At 44.4% G+C, this 17645-nt stretch overlaps 1 protein-coding gene across 2 annotated transcripts in view; it reads right to left on the bottom strand.

Annotated features, from left to right (window-relative positions):
* BCR (BCR activator of RhoGEF and GTPase) overlaps nucleotides 1-17645 on the bottom strand; it is a 99636-nt gene that overhangs the window by 55728 nt on the left and 26263 nt on the right. Inside the window, exon 1 of one of the 2 annotated variants that reach the window (XM_041420332.1) lies at nucleotides 6517-6593. The exons of the other annotated variant lie outside the window; for it this stretch is intronic. The gene's annotated coding sequence lies outside the window, so the exon portion shown is untranslated. Of the gene's footprint in view, nucleotides 1-6516; nucleotides 6594-17645 lie in introns of those variants that run through there. 2 annotated transcript variants of the gene reach the window in all.

Below are 17645 nucleotides of genomic sequence, written 5' to 3'. Positions count from 1 at the left end.
TCTTCTAAACTGCTTCCCCCCCTCACGGCTTCAAATTTCACCTGACTGGGGGGTAAGGAAGAATCTAACAAATTTACAGTTACAAATTCACTGGCACTCGGGGAGAGCACAGCAACACCGCTCCCTTGCCCTGTTGCCTACACCCTTCCTGCTGGGTGCCACATTCATTCTTTGGAAATATGAAATCATAGACCTAATGTGAAAGCAGGAAGGGTAAAAGAAATTAACTTCTAAGTAAAAAGAAAGATTATCTGCATCTAATCCACAGCCACACAATGGTTCAAATGCACGTGTCATACTTTCACAGCAGCACAACATCCATAGCTGCTTGAGAGGCTTAACAGCAGCATGCAGAGAAGATTCCAAGCGAGCTGTGCTCCAGCTAATCCTGCTAAAAGAGCAGTGAAGCCACAGCAGCTCAGACCTGCCTGCCTAAGTAAATACCTAGAATCCTGGAGGGGGAAGGGAGCTGTACATCCTGCCAAAGCCCCACATCACTGTGGCTTCTTTGTGAATGGTACCACAGCTAGCACAAGTTTGTAATGTCTACACTCACTCCAAAAACATCCCCACAGCTGCAGAGCAGAACAGAGCTAAGGCAGTTTGCACCCTTGTGTTTCTCTGCCAGGGAATGTGTGAGGCCATAGTTTGAAAATGCATTGTCTTGGCAGCAATAGGGTTTTAGGTTTCCTCCACCAAGCCATAAACCACTTCACTGCCCTTTCCCCTCTTATCCCCTTAGTTCTGCAGCCCCACAGATGCCTGTGGTCCAGATAAAGAATTCAGCCAGCTCAAAGAAAAATATCTTTGACGCTTCCCTTCTAAGCTGGATCAGCTCTGTGATCTAGTTCATGGCTCAGAAATCCAAACTGGAAGGATACACACACAGTAGACATGGGGTGGGTACACTTAAAAGCTTCTACTGCAACTGAAGAACATATTAGCAAAACACTGCTTCATTTTCCTTCAGGCTGAAGCTCAGTCAATTCCTGGGATTTACACGTGGCTGCTTTAGGGATAAGTTACCGGAATGCAACACCCCTTCTATTTTTGTTTTTCCTTTGTAACCTTTAAGTTATTAACGTGTCTTCCAACCTTAGCTCCAGCTTTTGCATATCACTGTTTACTTGGTGATAAACAATACAGAAACATGTCACTTTATTTCTTAGTGCTGGCCAGGCTACTTGGAGAAGGATCAGGGATTCAGGCCCAGTGCTGAGCACATGTCCAAGTACATCAGTGCGGATGGGCTGTGAATGCAGTTGCCTGGGGAATACAGCACCATTCTCTAAAAGATATGATAACTAAGCTAAGGAAAGCTAAACATCTTGCTTATTTCTTTGACATATCCTGAATCATCATCTCCAAACCCAGGAAACAGCACATTCAATATGTACAATCTCACACAAGACTGAGATCCACAAGTTATAATTATGGTGTTTACCTACACCAGGAGCCTGTCCCCCAGGACACAAAGTTCAAATTGAAAAGAAAAAGAACAGATATGTTTGCCATGTCAAATCCCTACACATTTATTTTTCTTGTATGGATGGAGAAAAGGCTCTGCTAGGATGCTAAACAGATTAAAAACAAACTATTTACTTCATCCTTTCTATCTCTTCTCTACGTGAAGTCTGTACACCTACATGTAAGGATGTTCAGTGAACCCAGAAGCCCCACCTCATGTACAAAACCAATTCATTTAGCAACAAAAGGTCCCATTAATTTGTAAACTCATTCTTCAGTACAAGGTAAAATCAAAGACAAAACCATCCCAAGTTGGCTCCAAGCCTGCCTATGGCCTCAGAACATGTTTCTCCTTTAGGAACATGAAGTGAAGCCAGCTATCAGTGCTGACAGACTCTTACCAGGCACTCCATCACTGAAAATGTCCAGGGGATGATGCCTCACACTGCTGAACAAGCTGACTGGGAGCATGGCTGCAGTGAAACACAACACAGCTCACCCAGGAAAGAGCCATCAGCTCAAACCCAGAGCTAAACAAGCAACTTCACCCAGCCTGCACTGTCCCTTCTGCAGGAGACATGAAAGCCTCTCCAGCGAACAGAACAAAAGGGAAACAGCACCCCAGGAAGGGACGTTGCTAAATACATTGCTGGACACTAGAATGACAACTGCAGCTTATGCAGCATGCAGAAAAGGAGTTTGTGAATCCAAAATTTCAGCAGATTTTCCCACAATCACCAACATCCATTTCAGGTTTGCATCCTCTGCTCTCTCATTCCAGTAAATCACCTTTCAACCACGTGGAGAGGCTGCAGGAACAAGACCTGTCACATGTGAATTTTACACAAAGCTTCAATGGCTGCTAAGGAAGGGTGAGACTCACAGGTGAGTCAAGTGTATGTACAGATTGCAAACTGCATCTTATTTTTGAGATAGAAAGGGGAGAAAGCAATGTACCTTGCACATGGAAGCAGCAAGACAGCTGGTGGTTCTCTCCACCCTCCCTCCCCCGGGGGGATCCCAGGCCATGGATGTTAACCAGCCTCCAAGAAACTCCTGTCTCTACCACAGATGAGCTTTATCCCCATAGCAGACAGCGCCTTTAAGTCTTTAGGAGATGAATTAACTGCAGTCCACTTTTAATCTTTTAGGTGTGTCAAACCCAGATCATTAAACATCTAAAAAAGAAGATCAGAGTTCTTTAATCTGCCCATATATTCCATGAAGAGTTCATGTAGAGACTAGAGGACAGGTCTGATCTGTTTGCAGCAGTCTGTTACTAAAACATGTTGCATTTGCTCTCATTGGTGTGTTTGTGGGGACAGACTAAACATCCATGCAGATCTAATGCCCATGCAGAGAGGTTCCATGATCCACCCATTACGTGAAAGCTGGGACTACTGAGGCCATTCTCCACCTCAGGGAAACCTAAGGCATCCTCCCACAGGACAGAAGCAGCTGCTCACCACAGCTACTGAGCGTGATTAGAAAAATCCAGGAAGCTAACCTGATTATCCAGCAGAGTCCAGACACAACTGCTCTGGAGCATGCAAATTCCAGGGATCTCCCTTCTGCCAGCACAACTTCCCTGCTGCTCATCTTGACAACTCCAGTGAGCAGCGCCGGAGTGCCGCACGGTGCGGAATCACACACAGCTCACACGGTGAGGAATCACACACACCTCACACCCAGCCAGGCCTGCACAAAGTGCACAGCACAGCAGGGCAGCAGCAGCACACGTGTAAATTCCCATCTCTCCAAGACATCTGACACTTAGAGCAGTTTCAATCCAGCTGAAATACTGGGAGGGAAGCACAAGCAGTGCACACCACAAACCAGCCAGGGGAGTCCAACTGATAACAACAGTTGTGATTAGGAGGAGAACACATGTTTAGATGTGGCCTTTCAAATACAGGGTGTCTCCACAGCCATTTGTAAATTCTAGGATACACTACAAGCAGTGGGGTGTGACTAACATTAGGAGACAAAGTTACACCCATTGCCAGTGCAGAAGGCAAGACTTGAGCATGCCTCTGACAGCTGACAGTGCCTGTATGTCCCAGTGGCTGCTGCACATCCTTCTAGGCACTCACCAGGTTCAATGGCCCCACTTAGAGCCCTAAAAAGCAAACACACACATACATGAACAAGGGATGTTCCCAGCATCACTGGCTGCAAGTATCTTGCCAGTAGGTAAAGACAGAGAGATTTGGTCAAGGCTGAATTACAAAGGTATCACCCACTCAAGGAAGAGAGCCCAAATACCCACAGTGCAGGCCAGGGCCCAAAGCAGTGAAACTCCTGTTGCCTCTTTTCCTTTTTCACTGTCCCTTCTGTTTACCACTGAGTGATAATGGCACAACATTGCACCCCTTAACACGGATGAATACCTCAGGTTTCTGCCTTAGAGAGAGCAGAAAATTAATCTCTTTCCTTACAGCATCTATGCCTTTACATTCCTCTCCTGTTCTATGTTTTCTCAGGCAAGTTGGAAAGGTTTCCATGTTCAGTTCCTACTGGCAGTCAGGCCACTGGATGTCCTTGGCAAAGGAAACACCAAAGCACACTGGAACACTTTTGCAGTTTTCTTTTCCACTCCTTGCTCAGGATTGTGCACCAAGTTTAGCTATCCTCATTTACTGCAAGCCTAACAGGCAGAAAGCAAATTTTAGGCCTGGTTGTTCACATACAGAGACTTTTCAGCACAGAGACACGCGGACAGGCAGCTACATTCACAAGTACGTGTGACCTTGTGCCAAAGGCACCAGGAGCTTTAGCATTGACTAGATCAGAGGTGCAAACTGACTGAAAAAATTTCCATGAAAAATAAGGTAAAAAACACCAAACAAGTAAACAATCATGAACCATGCACTGCTCTAAGAAGAACCTAGAAGTCAAAAATATTTCCAACAAAAGCAGGGCCTTCATTATGAGGGCTAAAGTTTCAGGATTCAAGCAGTTCCCCCTGTATAGGTTCCTGTCCATGTCCACTCACTGTCCCCTAAATCACATTTGCAGGGACCATGGCAGACCACAGTAGGAGCTGGCTAAGCTAAAAATAACTGTAAAGAGTGTTATTTGATAAGCCAGAGCAGTTCCTATTCCATTTCACTGATCCTCTCTACACAATGCAGCAGCCTGAGAACACAGAGGTGGGATGCAGCAAACCTGACTGCTCAGGTCAGCACTACTGCTGTGCTCAAACCACAGCCTTCAATTCAGTTCTAAAAAAACCATCAGCAACAAAGCCCAAGTGGAAACTGCATGTACTGACTGCACTGGGAGGGCTGCTGCTCTCATACCCAGGTGGCTCTGTCAGCTGCCAGGTGAATGGAAGAAAATTCCAACCATGACCAGCATATTATTTACTATTTTGCTCTTCACAGCTGTCTCAGACTTTTGCAGTCATTTCAAACATTTGGCAACAGGAATCTCCAGAGAAGGAGATTAGAAAATTAACTGAAACAAAATGGAGCAATTTTCACCCCATGATCTCTTAAAACCCGTCCCCATTTCTATATACACCTTTTCCTGTATTTAACTAGAGCAGACCAACAGTGCTGGCATGTGGAGAGGAAAGGGCCTGTTCAAACAAGAGTTTAACTGAACTGACAGTTCTCTGAGAAGGGAAGGGAGGGTCAGCCCTAGGCAGTGGGGGGTATTAAAGTCTATTTAAAAGAAACAGTAAAATGTCTGATAAGAACACTGTTGTTTTTCTAGATCTTCAACCTCTTTCAGGGTGAGTTGCTTTGGCTTTATTTTTGTGCAATATTGTTTTGTTTTCTCACTAATGCATCTGGGACACTAAGAAGCCAATAAAGGTAGCTCCCTCTTCCTGTTTACACTGTAAATCTACCCATTGACATCTTATTTGTAACACTGTGAAAAATAAGCTATTGATTTACTATCTTGGCCTAGAAAAAGCAGCCCAAGCTAAATGCCTTGCTAGGCAGATGGTTCTGCCTACACCACTGACAACCCCTTCTGAACACAGCTGCTGCCCAAGCTCAGTGCCTTCCTGTCATCTGGCTGGAGAAGAAAAAACACTCTTGTGTCATTCATAATCATGGCAAGGTAGTTATAGGAACTTCTTTTATTAAAGATGCTGAAGGTGGAACACAGCTCCCTACCAGCATTAGTAAACACCATCTTCTCCCCATCTCCTTCCCCTTGAAACCACTAGGTTAAGGTGAAGGTCAAGGTCTGCTCTGGGTTAGGAAGTTCTCAGTTGACATACCACACCACCTTTTTCACAAACTGTGTGCTTCTGTGTGGAACCTGCTTTTAGAAGTGGAAGCCCTCCTCCAATTATTATGAAGAATAAATTTAGAAAAACACAATTCAAGAACAAGCAGCACAACAGTGGTGCCAGAGTTCTCTGAGAAGCTGCAAAGCAGATGAGAGGAAGGACCTCTCAGTCCAAGCTCGTGGTGTACTTCATCAGACATCAATAATGCTGGTTTACACTTCAGCATCACTGACTGATTCATTGCTGTTCAGATTTTATTAAAACATGGGATAAGAGGGAGCTTATTTTGGTAACACAGATGTGTTACACCACCACTTCATTAAGTCCTGCCATCCCACAGCATGAATGAGCCAACAAGGGATTTTGAAGACATGCCAAGGGGAAGCACTAAAACACCAATGAATTCCAGCCAAAGGAAAACAGGACCACATCAGTCCCAACTAAGGCAAAACAACCTGTGCAGATGATGGTGCCCCCCAAGAGCTTTGTTCTGTACCCAGACTTGTACATACCAAGCTCCTGCTCAGACAGCAGCTCCCAAAGCAGACTGAGTGTTCTCATGCCCAGCAAGTCCCAAAGCAGTTTCACTCAGTAACTTTGCACCCAGGCTAAGAACTGAGCTCCTGCAGCTCCCCAGTACGTGGAGGGGAGCTGTGGATATGCAGGGATACACAGAGCCAGGCAGGATCAGAGCCTGGCTGCCTGGACAGCCGTGACAGCCACACACACACACATTCTTCAAGGGCACCCAGAAGCTGCAGTTCAGGTGCAAGAGAGGGCAAAGCAGGAGAAGGACTTACCTGTGAAACCAGCTCTGTCCACTGCAGGCCCCAGAGCAGCCTCTGCACTGTTGCTGTACTGCAGGTGATGGAGCCAAGGATTGCCCACAGGGAGGACTCACCCCCAGGCAAGTCACAAAATAAACAGAGTTCCAGGGGAGTGTGTCTCCACACCCCACATCCCTGCACAAGAGCTCTTTCCCTTGAGGTGGAAAAAACTTGTTAAGGAAACACTCTGTGTCCAGAGTTAAAAACCACAAAGCATACACCAAGTGTCTGTACATAAACACAACACCTTTACATATACACCCCACAGAAGAAGAATGATCAGCTGTCCCAGCTATCTGGGAGCAGATTTGGTCTGCCAAAATACAGGCTGAACCCAAGCAATGCACAGCAGACTCCTACCGGGCAGTCTGCACAGCAGGGTAAGATTTTAAAAGATTAAGCAGTACAGCATGGACAGTCACATACAGAGCAGACACAGCCAATGATGATGCTTGCTGCTCTTAACACTTTCATCTCCAAATTCCACTGCTTAATAAAAACAGGTGAGGAGTCTGAGCAGCTATTCCAGAGCATAACAGAAGCCAGAGGCAGAGAATTTTCACAGGAGCTAGTTTAAAGTAAGAAAACTTTAAAAACCAATAGCACAGCAAAATAAATGCTTTTTCCATATGGCTTTGGAATTACTTTCTCCTTTTAGTTCCAGTGACACACCCCACCAAAAAGAGCCAGACAACTATCCTTCAAGCTGAAGCACTGAAATTCCAGAAGGAGTGATAATCACAGTGGTCTGACACTGGCACTTAAGACCTGCTTCTGATTTCAAGCCTGAAAAAAAAAAATCAATTATTTACCAGAATTACAACCTACTTAGCAGATAATAGCCTGGGATCTCCTCCCTCCCCCTTTACAAGGAACATTTTGCTAGAGAACAAAGCATTAGAAAGGAAAGTGTGTGGGAGCAGCAGGAGCAGGGGCTGTTGTCAGGAGCTCTCAAGCCCCAGTGCACCCACAGCCCTGCCCAGGCAGCTCCCAGAGGGCAGCTGGTGATGGGGAACAGCTCCCCTTGTGCCAGGGACCCCCGAGCCCTTGGCCTGGCTGAGTGCTGCAGGGAGCTGGCACCTCACCAGGGCCTGTGCAAACCCTGGCTGCGACACGTTCTGCATGAACTGACACTGCAGTCAGTATTTTGAGAGGAGAACAGTTCTACAAACACAGAAACACAAAGAGAAGGTCTGTGGAGGGCAACTTATATCCAAAATCTTGAAGACACTGAGCTTCCAAAAGCCCTTTATGTCAGGCAAGAGATAAGAGAACTTGGTGCCAAAATGCATTACAAGTGCACATATGGCCTTGGCACCTTAACCAGACATCTTGAAAGAATACAGACCTAAATGGCTCTTTGGCCTCATTCAATTCAAGTTAACAGAGGTGGCATGTAGAAATTCATAGCAACTTGTATTGCAGTGGAAAGTACTTTAACCCCACCTACCCCCAAGGAACTGATTTAGAAATTCTGTCAACCTGAACTCCTTATGTAGTCCAGAGGCATGTCCAGAACCAAACAAAAATCTTAGATGGGATAAACTGCTTACTGGAAGGGGATCAATCACTTGTCAACAGAAGAAATCCTCACAGTTATGCTCCCCTGTCACAGGGAGAGGATCCAGGCCATGGTTTCTGACTTGACTGGACCATTTTGAAAGGGAAAAAGATTAGCCAGGCCCAGCTACTTGCTCTGAACTGAGTAAATTGTGTGTACAGTTAATGCTTGTGCCAGTAGGGGAGCACACGCCCAGAAGGATGGCTGCACTCCTCCATGCAGCACAGCTGCCTCAAATCTTCATTCCTTTTAAAGGAAATGTATTTATTTATTTTCATCTCTTGCCTTTCATCTCGTGTTTGCAGACAGTCAAATATTTTGAGTGAAAACTTCAGCAAAAAGCCTAACCATCTTTAAATGGAACACACGTACAACCAGAAGCAAGTAAAACACAACAGGGGAAAAGAAAGGAACACTTGTACATCAGCACTATATTTAGACACTGCTTTACTGGGACTGTTACAGAAACTTGGAAGACGTGTTGTGTTGATGCTTGGTCCAGCCCTAAAAAGCTTCAAGCAATTTGCCACAGCCCTGAAATAGAAGTTCTGACGTTTCAGACTGCAAGCTGCACAGAGCAGATACTGTTCAACAGCAGAGCCACTGTTTTCTACAAAACCTCTGCACGCCACTACGTTTCCTGCATTAATGCTCCTTTTAATTTTCTGCAGCAATTTTAAACAACAACTACACTGTCTGACAGACTCACACACTTTGATAGGTTTGAAATACTGAAGAATTAATAGGATTAGACAAGATTCCTGTCAATATTACTACAGCAGAAAGAAAAAACACTACTTCTAAGTTGCTACATGAGACTAGCCAGCCAATTATTTCAAGCACAGCATCCACTCACATAAACGGGAAAGTTTGATCCTCCCCCAAGAACAGGTTTGACAGATAGTTCCCAGAAAAATAAACCTTAACCTGGGGATTTGTTTTACTTCCTCGGAGAGGGAGCATGCCTCAGTCCACATTTTATATAGCTCATAAAATGCACTTACCCAGAACAGGGGGCACATATTTAACTACAAAAGCTGTATGTGGCAATGGAAACCCTGTTCAGGACATCACTACCATAAAACAATAATTACCACCTTCAAGGGGCTCCTTTTCTGTCCCAAATATTAACTTCTTCTAAACCAAAAACATTAAAAATAAAAAAGAAGGAATTACATCTTGGGAATGTAAGTCAAAATGGGGAATTTCTGGGAACACACTGGTACCCCACAAGACCAAGAAACTCATGAAAATAAGATTAGACTCAAGGTATTTGAGCAAATTTTAGCCTAGATCCTTGGCCAAGAAGCTTTCAATCAAATAAGTGTAGACTATAAAACCAGCAGGTGTTAAAGATGCCACAGAGAATGACATCAAGTTGTAATGGAAGAAACACAGTTCACACAAAAGAGATGACAAATATCCTCAGGCACTTTCTTCCTGTTAATAATCACAACCGTTTAAGTTGTTAGTTTCACATCAGCAACCCAGGGCTTGGGGACCACAAGTGGCTACACACAGCAGGAGCTGCAGGAAGTGAAACAAGCCTCTATGTCTCTTCTGTCCTAAAATAAAAATGGGCTGGACCTCAGCACGTTATAAAGGCAAAGCTGTCTTCTAACAGCAGCCTGGTAGAGATGAAAGACGATGGAATGACTTCATTTTAAGGGTTTGTTTTTAACAGATGGGAACAAGAAGAGAATCAAAACAAGCATAACTCACTCTATTTGCATATTACTCCTGAATGCAACAGCTCAGAAAAATAAATAAAGTTTCATAATCTGCACTTTTGATCCATGTGTATTAATGAATGTAAATTAAAGTCTTCATGAAGCTGAAGGCCAAACTCAGTGAGCAAGGTGAGGACTTCCCAGGTAAAGCCAGCATACCCTTGTGCCCAGGCACTCTCTCTCAAAGGTTAAAGCCCTCAGTGCTCAGTTGTATGCCCTGTTGTATGTATCTGTAAGAGATGGGTCTCCTGCCTTTGGTTACTACATCCCCCTTCAGCAGGAGCACAAGGATCCACCCTCTGCTCAGCTCTGTACAAGGCAGCTCTCCAGCCCCTACCATCAGCACCTGATGCTGACAAATGGGAGGGGAACAAGAAGAGCAAAACCAAAAAGCACAGCTGAGCTTATCAAAAGGTGGCACTACAATGACCTGGACACACATAACCTGCATGTCAGCCACAGGACTTGGGTACTCAGTCACTGTCCCTGTTCTCTACAGTCATGGCAGGACCTTCAACTGCCAGGTCCCTCTTCCCAAGCCTGGAGATTTAGTCTGGGACTAAACCTGAAATTACCCTGAAGTCATGCACACACTGCTCTGCCTCAGAGAGGTACAAAAGGTCATGGGAGCAAAGGCAGGGAGAGTCTCAGGACCTGAAGTGCTCACACAAGGGACTATTTTAATCGAGTACCACAAAGTATCCCTGCTGCTGTTGAGTCCTGGTTTGGAGGATTTGAGCCTAACAAGTGATCCCTCCTTTCAGGGCTGCCTCCCTCTCCTCCCAGGGAAGGATGAACACTGCCTGATAGATCCCTAGCAAGAGCAGCCACTATTCCTTTTCTGTAACTGCTTCTTGGAAACCAACATTCCCATGGGACCTGGCAAAAAGCCAAGGGTGAAATGTAAAATTTAGTAACAGTGGGATCTGCAGCACAACACTCACAGCACACAGACTTTTCTAAAGGGATTGCTGGCTATCAGCCACTCTCAGAGGGGGCTCTTTACACGAGGCTGGCCACGGTCCTGGCAGGAGGGATGGCACAGACAGCAGGTACCACAGCCACAACAGCCCAGCTCACTAGGGATAAAGAGCAGCACAGTTACTGCAGCAGGAGCCTTGCCAGATGACAGAATTAACTCTACAGCTACCAACAGCAGCTGATGGGGCTCAGCCCCAGAGCAGCCTTGAAACAGGAGCTCAGGCCCCACTCCCACACTGCAGGGCAGGCCAATGGCACAGGTGGAACCCGAGCTCACCCAGACCAGCAGGTCTTGGCACCCCAAGCACAGCCTCACAGGGGCAGAAGGGATCAATGCTGTTCTTCACCAGGTGTGGTAACCAAGCAGCAGATACCACTGTGGAAGCACAGGCAATTCCATCCTGTGACTGGGAATGTGGAGAGATGGGCACCAGCTGGCATTAGGCAGGCTTGTGCCTTCAGAAGACAGGGTTTAAAATCCACTCAGCTAAAACTCGGAATGACCATACTGCAAAATGAACTTCCCCCAGATGTACAACTTCTTATTCAAACTCAAACTCACCTTTCAGGTATATGAACAGTCCAGGATTAAAATACCCCTCTCCCCCAGTAACAGTATTTTCTCTCTAATCTGCACTCTGGAGATGACAAGTTTGCCTCTCCTTGCTGCTTCTCTGGACAGAATGTAAAGTTTTTTCTTGCCTTGCAAAAAGCTGGGACTCCTCTTGCTTGGTCCACAAGGTTGCAAAAGACTGGAAAAGTTTTTGGATGTGAATATTCCTCTTTCTCTAGCCTTGTTTTACAAAAATGCTGGGAAGAATGTTACCCCCCATTGCTGCACAGAGGCCCGGCTTCCAGCACAGCAGGTTGCCCTATGCAGCTTGGTAAGAAACTTGGAAGGAGAGACTTTCAGTGAAGATCCCACTTCCTTCAAGTTCTGTTAATAATCTGCTTTTCCTACTGAATGCTGTCCATACATTACAGAAATCCTAAGAATGCCAGTGTGGGTTGTGCTCCACATCTGGAGGCCTGCAAGCAAAGGGAGGCCAAGGCCATAAAACTTCAGGCACCACTCAGTGAGCTCAGCTCTGTGGTTTAGTGCCCAGCCTCAAAACACCACATTCCCATTTTGAACCTACCAAAACCAGCTCAATTAATAGGCCCAAAAGCTGTGTATAAAATATATATTATTTAAGGGAAGCAAGGAGGAGGAGAAGACATGAATAGAAGCTTTGATGTCAGGAGTTACTCCCTATATATTTGGTGGATAATTTAAATCTCTCCCTCTCCACTGCCCATGGTTACTGAGTTTGGTAAAAGGGAAGGAGGAAACCACTTTGGACAAGCCCCTTCTGCTAGTTTCTTTAAGTGGCAACAACAGGTCTAGTCAAACCTATTTCCCTGTTCCCAGTCTTACCCTCTGTTCTCATGCCAGGTACAAGGAGCATTATACCAATGGCAACCAATGCCAAAAGCTCTTCCACAGAGCCCACGAGCCTGGTCCTACAGAGCAAGGCTCTCAGTCAGGGATGAAAAGAGCTTGAACATGCAAAAAGAAGTTGTATTTCTTGGGATGTCATTCCTTGCAAGAAATGGAGCACAGACATCCTGCAGTACTGTCCAAAAGAAATGGGAGAAAACACTGAAGAAAAACCATGAAATAGAAGTTCAAAGCCAGTTGCTTCAAATGGAAACACATCAAACAGCTTTCTTCTGCACAAGCAAACAAATCCCAGTAATTTCAGAATGTTCCCTCAGTACTCCATTCAAAGGGTCAGGAATTCCTGGCTACAGAGATTTTTACCCCATTAAAGAAATTGAAACCTTTTTCTCCCTTACCTGGGAACACATTCAATGTCACCTTTGTAATAGATTCTATATGCATATAAGTTAATGCCTCTCCTGGCAGTGGCTAATAAATGATCCTGGTAACATCAGAATTATAGCAAAATTCCACCACAAAAGATAAAACTAATTTACAGGGAAACATACTGAGCTAGAGCTGCAAATCAGGAGGACTAAAGCCTAATTTAGGAACACTTCTGTCTGCAAGGCTAGAAACAAAAATTTCAGTTGAGGAGACACAGAGGGCTAGAAGAGCTGGTGACAAACAGAGAATTCAATCCAAAAAGACTGGATGGCAAAGAGAAGGTGGATTCTCTGAGAATGACAGCTGGAGAAAAGAAGTTCTGGCATGCAGCAAATCCAAGGCAGACACTTTCCACGCCTCCAGGACTGCTGGAAATTAGAAGTATTCCAGTAACTTAAATTCAATTGCTTATAACATCACAGCTCTCTGAGTGCAATTAGACTGCTCTGGAAACTGGCAAAAAATATCTCTACTTCCAGTATCACCTGGGCAGCTCATTTTTCATGAGACTGGAACCATGAACTTGTATTTCTCTGCATCTAGTAGATGTACAAAGCCTGACTAAAAAAAAAAGGAGCCAGTGATTCACAGCAATCACTGGAAAGGTATCTAGGAAACTCTTCTGCAAGGTTTGACAGCATGGCACCATGGTTACTAAGACAATACATGGCACAAAATCCTGCTCTATATCAAATCCCTTTGGGTCCAACCATCTGGGACAGCAATTCCTTTCATGTAATAGGGAAAAGCCATGATATTTTAGAAATGTGGCTTTTTAAACAACAGCCCAAATTCTTCCATTGTTTTTTAACTTTCTAACATGAATAGATGTGCTGAATATACCATTTTATCCATTACTTTAAGGACACTTTACAGAAAGACAGCAGGTGAGATCAGGGCCTTTTGTTCTGCAGGTGAACAGTTTGACTCTAGGAAGAGCCAGATTAGCATCCAGCAATGCCTCGACTTTCTCAATTTTTAACCTGAGATAATAGCTACCTATACTCAGAACTGTAAAGTAAAAGCTAGAAAAATATCTATTTGCAGGTTTTTGGGCAAAAGTCACTTCCTACAGGTAACCAGCTCTTCTTAGGCTTCTCACTTGCACTTTTCATAGCAGGGAGGGTTTGGGAAGTGAATCAGGATAACCTATACAGTTAAGGGCCGAATTATTCAATTGCAAAGAAGAGAAATTCCAAAGCATCACTCAGGAACAGCTTTTTGAGACAAGGAAAACTAGACAGGTTTAAGTTACTATAGAAACAAGCAACACACACTGTCATACACAACAGAGGAATTTCAGAATTACATAAACCCAGGACCCCCAAAATCTTGCATATTATCCCCTTCAAGGCACTATTCTGCAGTCAAGCTCTTTTGGATGCAGCACTTTACTCCTTTTTTACCTGTTCTACTACCAATCCTTTAGTCAAAGCTTCTGCAAGGGCATGGAGAAAAATCTTCCTCAGTCTCAAATCCATTGTTTCCCGTTTTTACCCCTCTGCACCCTCTTGACGGATGCCAGTCCCAGACTAGCTTACACAGTAACTGACTCGACATCTTGAACACTTCTGCATTATTATTTTGAGAGCTTACAGGTAGGAAGGTCATTGTATAAGGGCAGGCCTCCCACACAACCTGCAGTTCTCCTGAAATCATGCCCTGGAATACAACATCACATCTGCTGGCACAGCACTGACGTGTGAGGAAGGTTAACAAAGACTGAGCTCCTGGACATATCCTGCACCACCCCTCTGCTCACACCTGCTCTTCCTTGAGCTGAAACCTGCTGTACATGCTTCTCCAGAATGAAACTTCAAAAAACAAATAAAAATGAATCTGTGGGATGCTGCTGTGACCTGCAGCACACATAACCAGACTGCTGGTGCAGCCCCAGCTCTGCTCTGGGGGCTCTGCAGTTGCAGTGGGGAGGCAGCTGGGCATTGCCACACCTGAGCAGGCCACAAATGGACCTTCAGCCACTTGGCACCCGTCCCAGTTATTCGGTATCTTTTTTTTTGTTTGCTTGTTTTCTCCAATCAATCATCCCCTTTAAGTCAAATTCTGGGTTTTCCTGTTGTTAGGAATGGGATCCAGTGCTGCAGCCTGGCTTCCTCTAGGACACATGGGGAGGAGAGATAAGCTCTCCCTTTCAGTCAGTGCTGACCACAGATAAGCAGAGGGGCTTTATTATTTTCCACCTGGCTCTACGAGCAGGACACAAGCAAGGATAATCTGAAAACCTGACAGGTTGAGGAGTGGAAGAAGCAAATGCTTCTTCAGCAAGTTTAAGCTTGCTAACAAGGTTTAAGCAGCAGGGCACATTATTTTAGGCTCAGGAAGTAACCAAATCTTATAATTCTGCAGAAAAGAAAATTAGTTCTCCTCCCTAGGAAAACTGAGGGTGAATAGCTGATGTGGATAACCGTTCCTTGGAGAGCAACACTTACTGGCAAAGCTTTTCAAACCAGCCTTTTGCCACATTAACTCCCTTTAACACAAAGGAATTTGAAGACCACAGTCTAACAGATGAGGAAGCTTTGTCTTCTCATCCTCTGCAGGGAGGCACAGGTAGCAGCATCACCTAAAGAGTATCAAAGACATGACTGAGCAAAAAAGCAAAGGTGGGGAACATTTAAAATATACTGTAATTCTAGTACTTCAACAAATGTCAGGAAGTGCCAAAGTCCTGCCTTTTATTTTGTCCCAAAATACAATAGTATGATTTAAGATGGGTGTGTGAAAACTTACTTGGTGCCCCTTATATGCGCATGCTGCTGCCCACAGGCAAAGAAAAGGACTCCAAACATCATGGCACTATAAAGCCTGGACTTCTCACCACCTCAAGCTATAACAGAACAGATGCACTTTTAATGACCCTGTCACCCTGCCCATCCTTACAGATAATGTTTGTCCCCTGGAATAAAAGAAGACAGTATTTGGAGAAATCCAGAAGCAGATTAAGCAAATTCCTAAACCCATTTCAACAACTGTGCTTCTCATTTATGCTCATGTGCTGCATTCTCCAGTGCTTTTTAGCTGTTGCCACATTCCTAAAGACAGCTATCAGCATGGCAATTGCCATTACAAATCTGGAGTTCCATCTCTACACTTAACATGAAATAAGGTCACAGAAATGAGATGCAAGAAAACAAGTCTGTACTACCAAACATTTGGAAACTCTTAGTCAAACAGCTGAGACAATGTTTCTGCACTCCAATAATGTGCTCTGTTCATCAAAATGCTGCCCAGCACTTTAAGTAGATTTTCTCTATGCTTCCCCTTCCAGGCTGGTTTCTTCTGTTAACTCAAGTCCTGTGTGAATGCTTGTCAGCCCTGATCTCCAGCAGACAGTCTACACCTCACAGACATTTCAGAACTGAACTCCTGAGGTGATCCCTACACACAATGCACTGAAATATTTACTACTGTGGGTTTAAAAATGTACATGTCTGGTGTCTCCCTCAGAGACTGTTTTTTTCCCCCCAGTGAAAAGTCTGAGATAGCTGTGGGCCAGACCAAGAAATAGGAAGAAACTGTTATCAGAAAAAAGATTCATTTGAGGAAGTTATTTTCACTGAAGCTACTGGGACTATATTTCATTATAGAACATTTGGTCAGAAGAAACACTAAAAAGTCAAATATTCCAATGCTTTGAAGCACATATTACTTGAGACAAGAAAGTAATTTGCAGAATAATCCAAATTAGAGCAAAAAAACCTACTCCCCCAGAAACACAAAGCAAGATGCCCTCAGTATATACAAGCACAGCTAAGATCTGCAGATCCTTTGACCTACTACAACTCTTTAAAATGTTTATGTAAAAAAAAAAAAAAAACAAAAACAGAAAAACACTTAGATAAGCAAATCCAAATATTTTGTTTAATCAATGGCTCCTAACAGTGTACTACAAGACTGCCTGTCAGTTTAGGAAAAAACATACAGCATTTTATTTGAAATAGAAAGAAGAAACACGCATAATTAAAACAAACAGGAAAGTGCCCTTCAGTGAGGAAAAGGAGTAACCCTGGGGCAATGATTGGGGCAAGTCATTGAGCAGGGGCTCAGATCTGACAAGGCACACATTGAGCTCAGGGGCTGCACCCGCAGCACACTGCGCAGCACACACAGACAGCAAAGACCACACTAACACACAGCCATGGGTAACCTACACCATGCAATTAAATATTTAGGGAAATTAGGGCCTGCACAGAGCTCTGCAGCAGCCACTGCCTCCTTACACTGACTCTGGAAGAGAAGCTCTGCATCAGCCTCTGCACAGACTGCCTGAGAAAGGAGAACTCTCAGCTTTTGTGGGCAGCTGTGGTACAGCTGTGATGCTCCAGGTGACCAAACCACCCCAACCAAGGCTTGCACATTCAGCAAGAAAAAGTTCAGCAGTGCCAAAGCCTTCCAGGGTCAGAGCTCTTATGCTGACTAAACAAATAAATTTACATTATATTTACAGACAATATTGGATGTCAAAACCTGGTATGTCAGTGAAGGAGATTGTGTATTTTCTGACACAAGAGTTGCAAATGAACTCACACTTCATGCACTACACAAATGTGAAGAGAAAAGGCCTTACTGCTGAACCATTAAATATTCTGCACATTGCAATACCAAAAAAAAAAAAAAAACCACAAAAACCATCAACACTCTCCACAGGACTTTTAAAACATTTGATAGTGTGTGCACAGCAAGCCATCACATGAGAAGCACATCTTTTATAGCACACGTGAAGGAGTCTGTCTGTCTTGCTATCAGAACACTGTAAAACCAGATTTCCTAGGGAAGAAGCCTCTCCATTTTGCCACAGTGGAGCAAGTGAGACCAGACTGCAAGAGCTATCCAAAAGAACACAGATAAGGGCATTATGCATGCACAGAAATGGTGTCAGTCACCAACCTGTACATGCATTTATCTGCAATTATAGCTTATTACGCCTGCAGTCATAACA

The sequence above is a fragment of the Onychostruthus taczanowskii genome, unplaced genomic scaffold, assembly GCF_017590055.1.
Source record: "Onychostruthus taczanowskii isolate IOZ18803 unplaced genomic scaffold, ASM1759005v1 scaffold64, whole genome shotgun sequence".
In the NCBI taxonomy this organism is placed as follows: domain Eukaryota; kingdom Metazoa; phylum Chordata; class Aves; order Passeriformes; family Passeridae; genus Onychostruthus; species Onychostruthus taczanowskii.
This window is presented reverse-complemented; position numbering and strand designations above follow the sequence as displayed.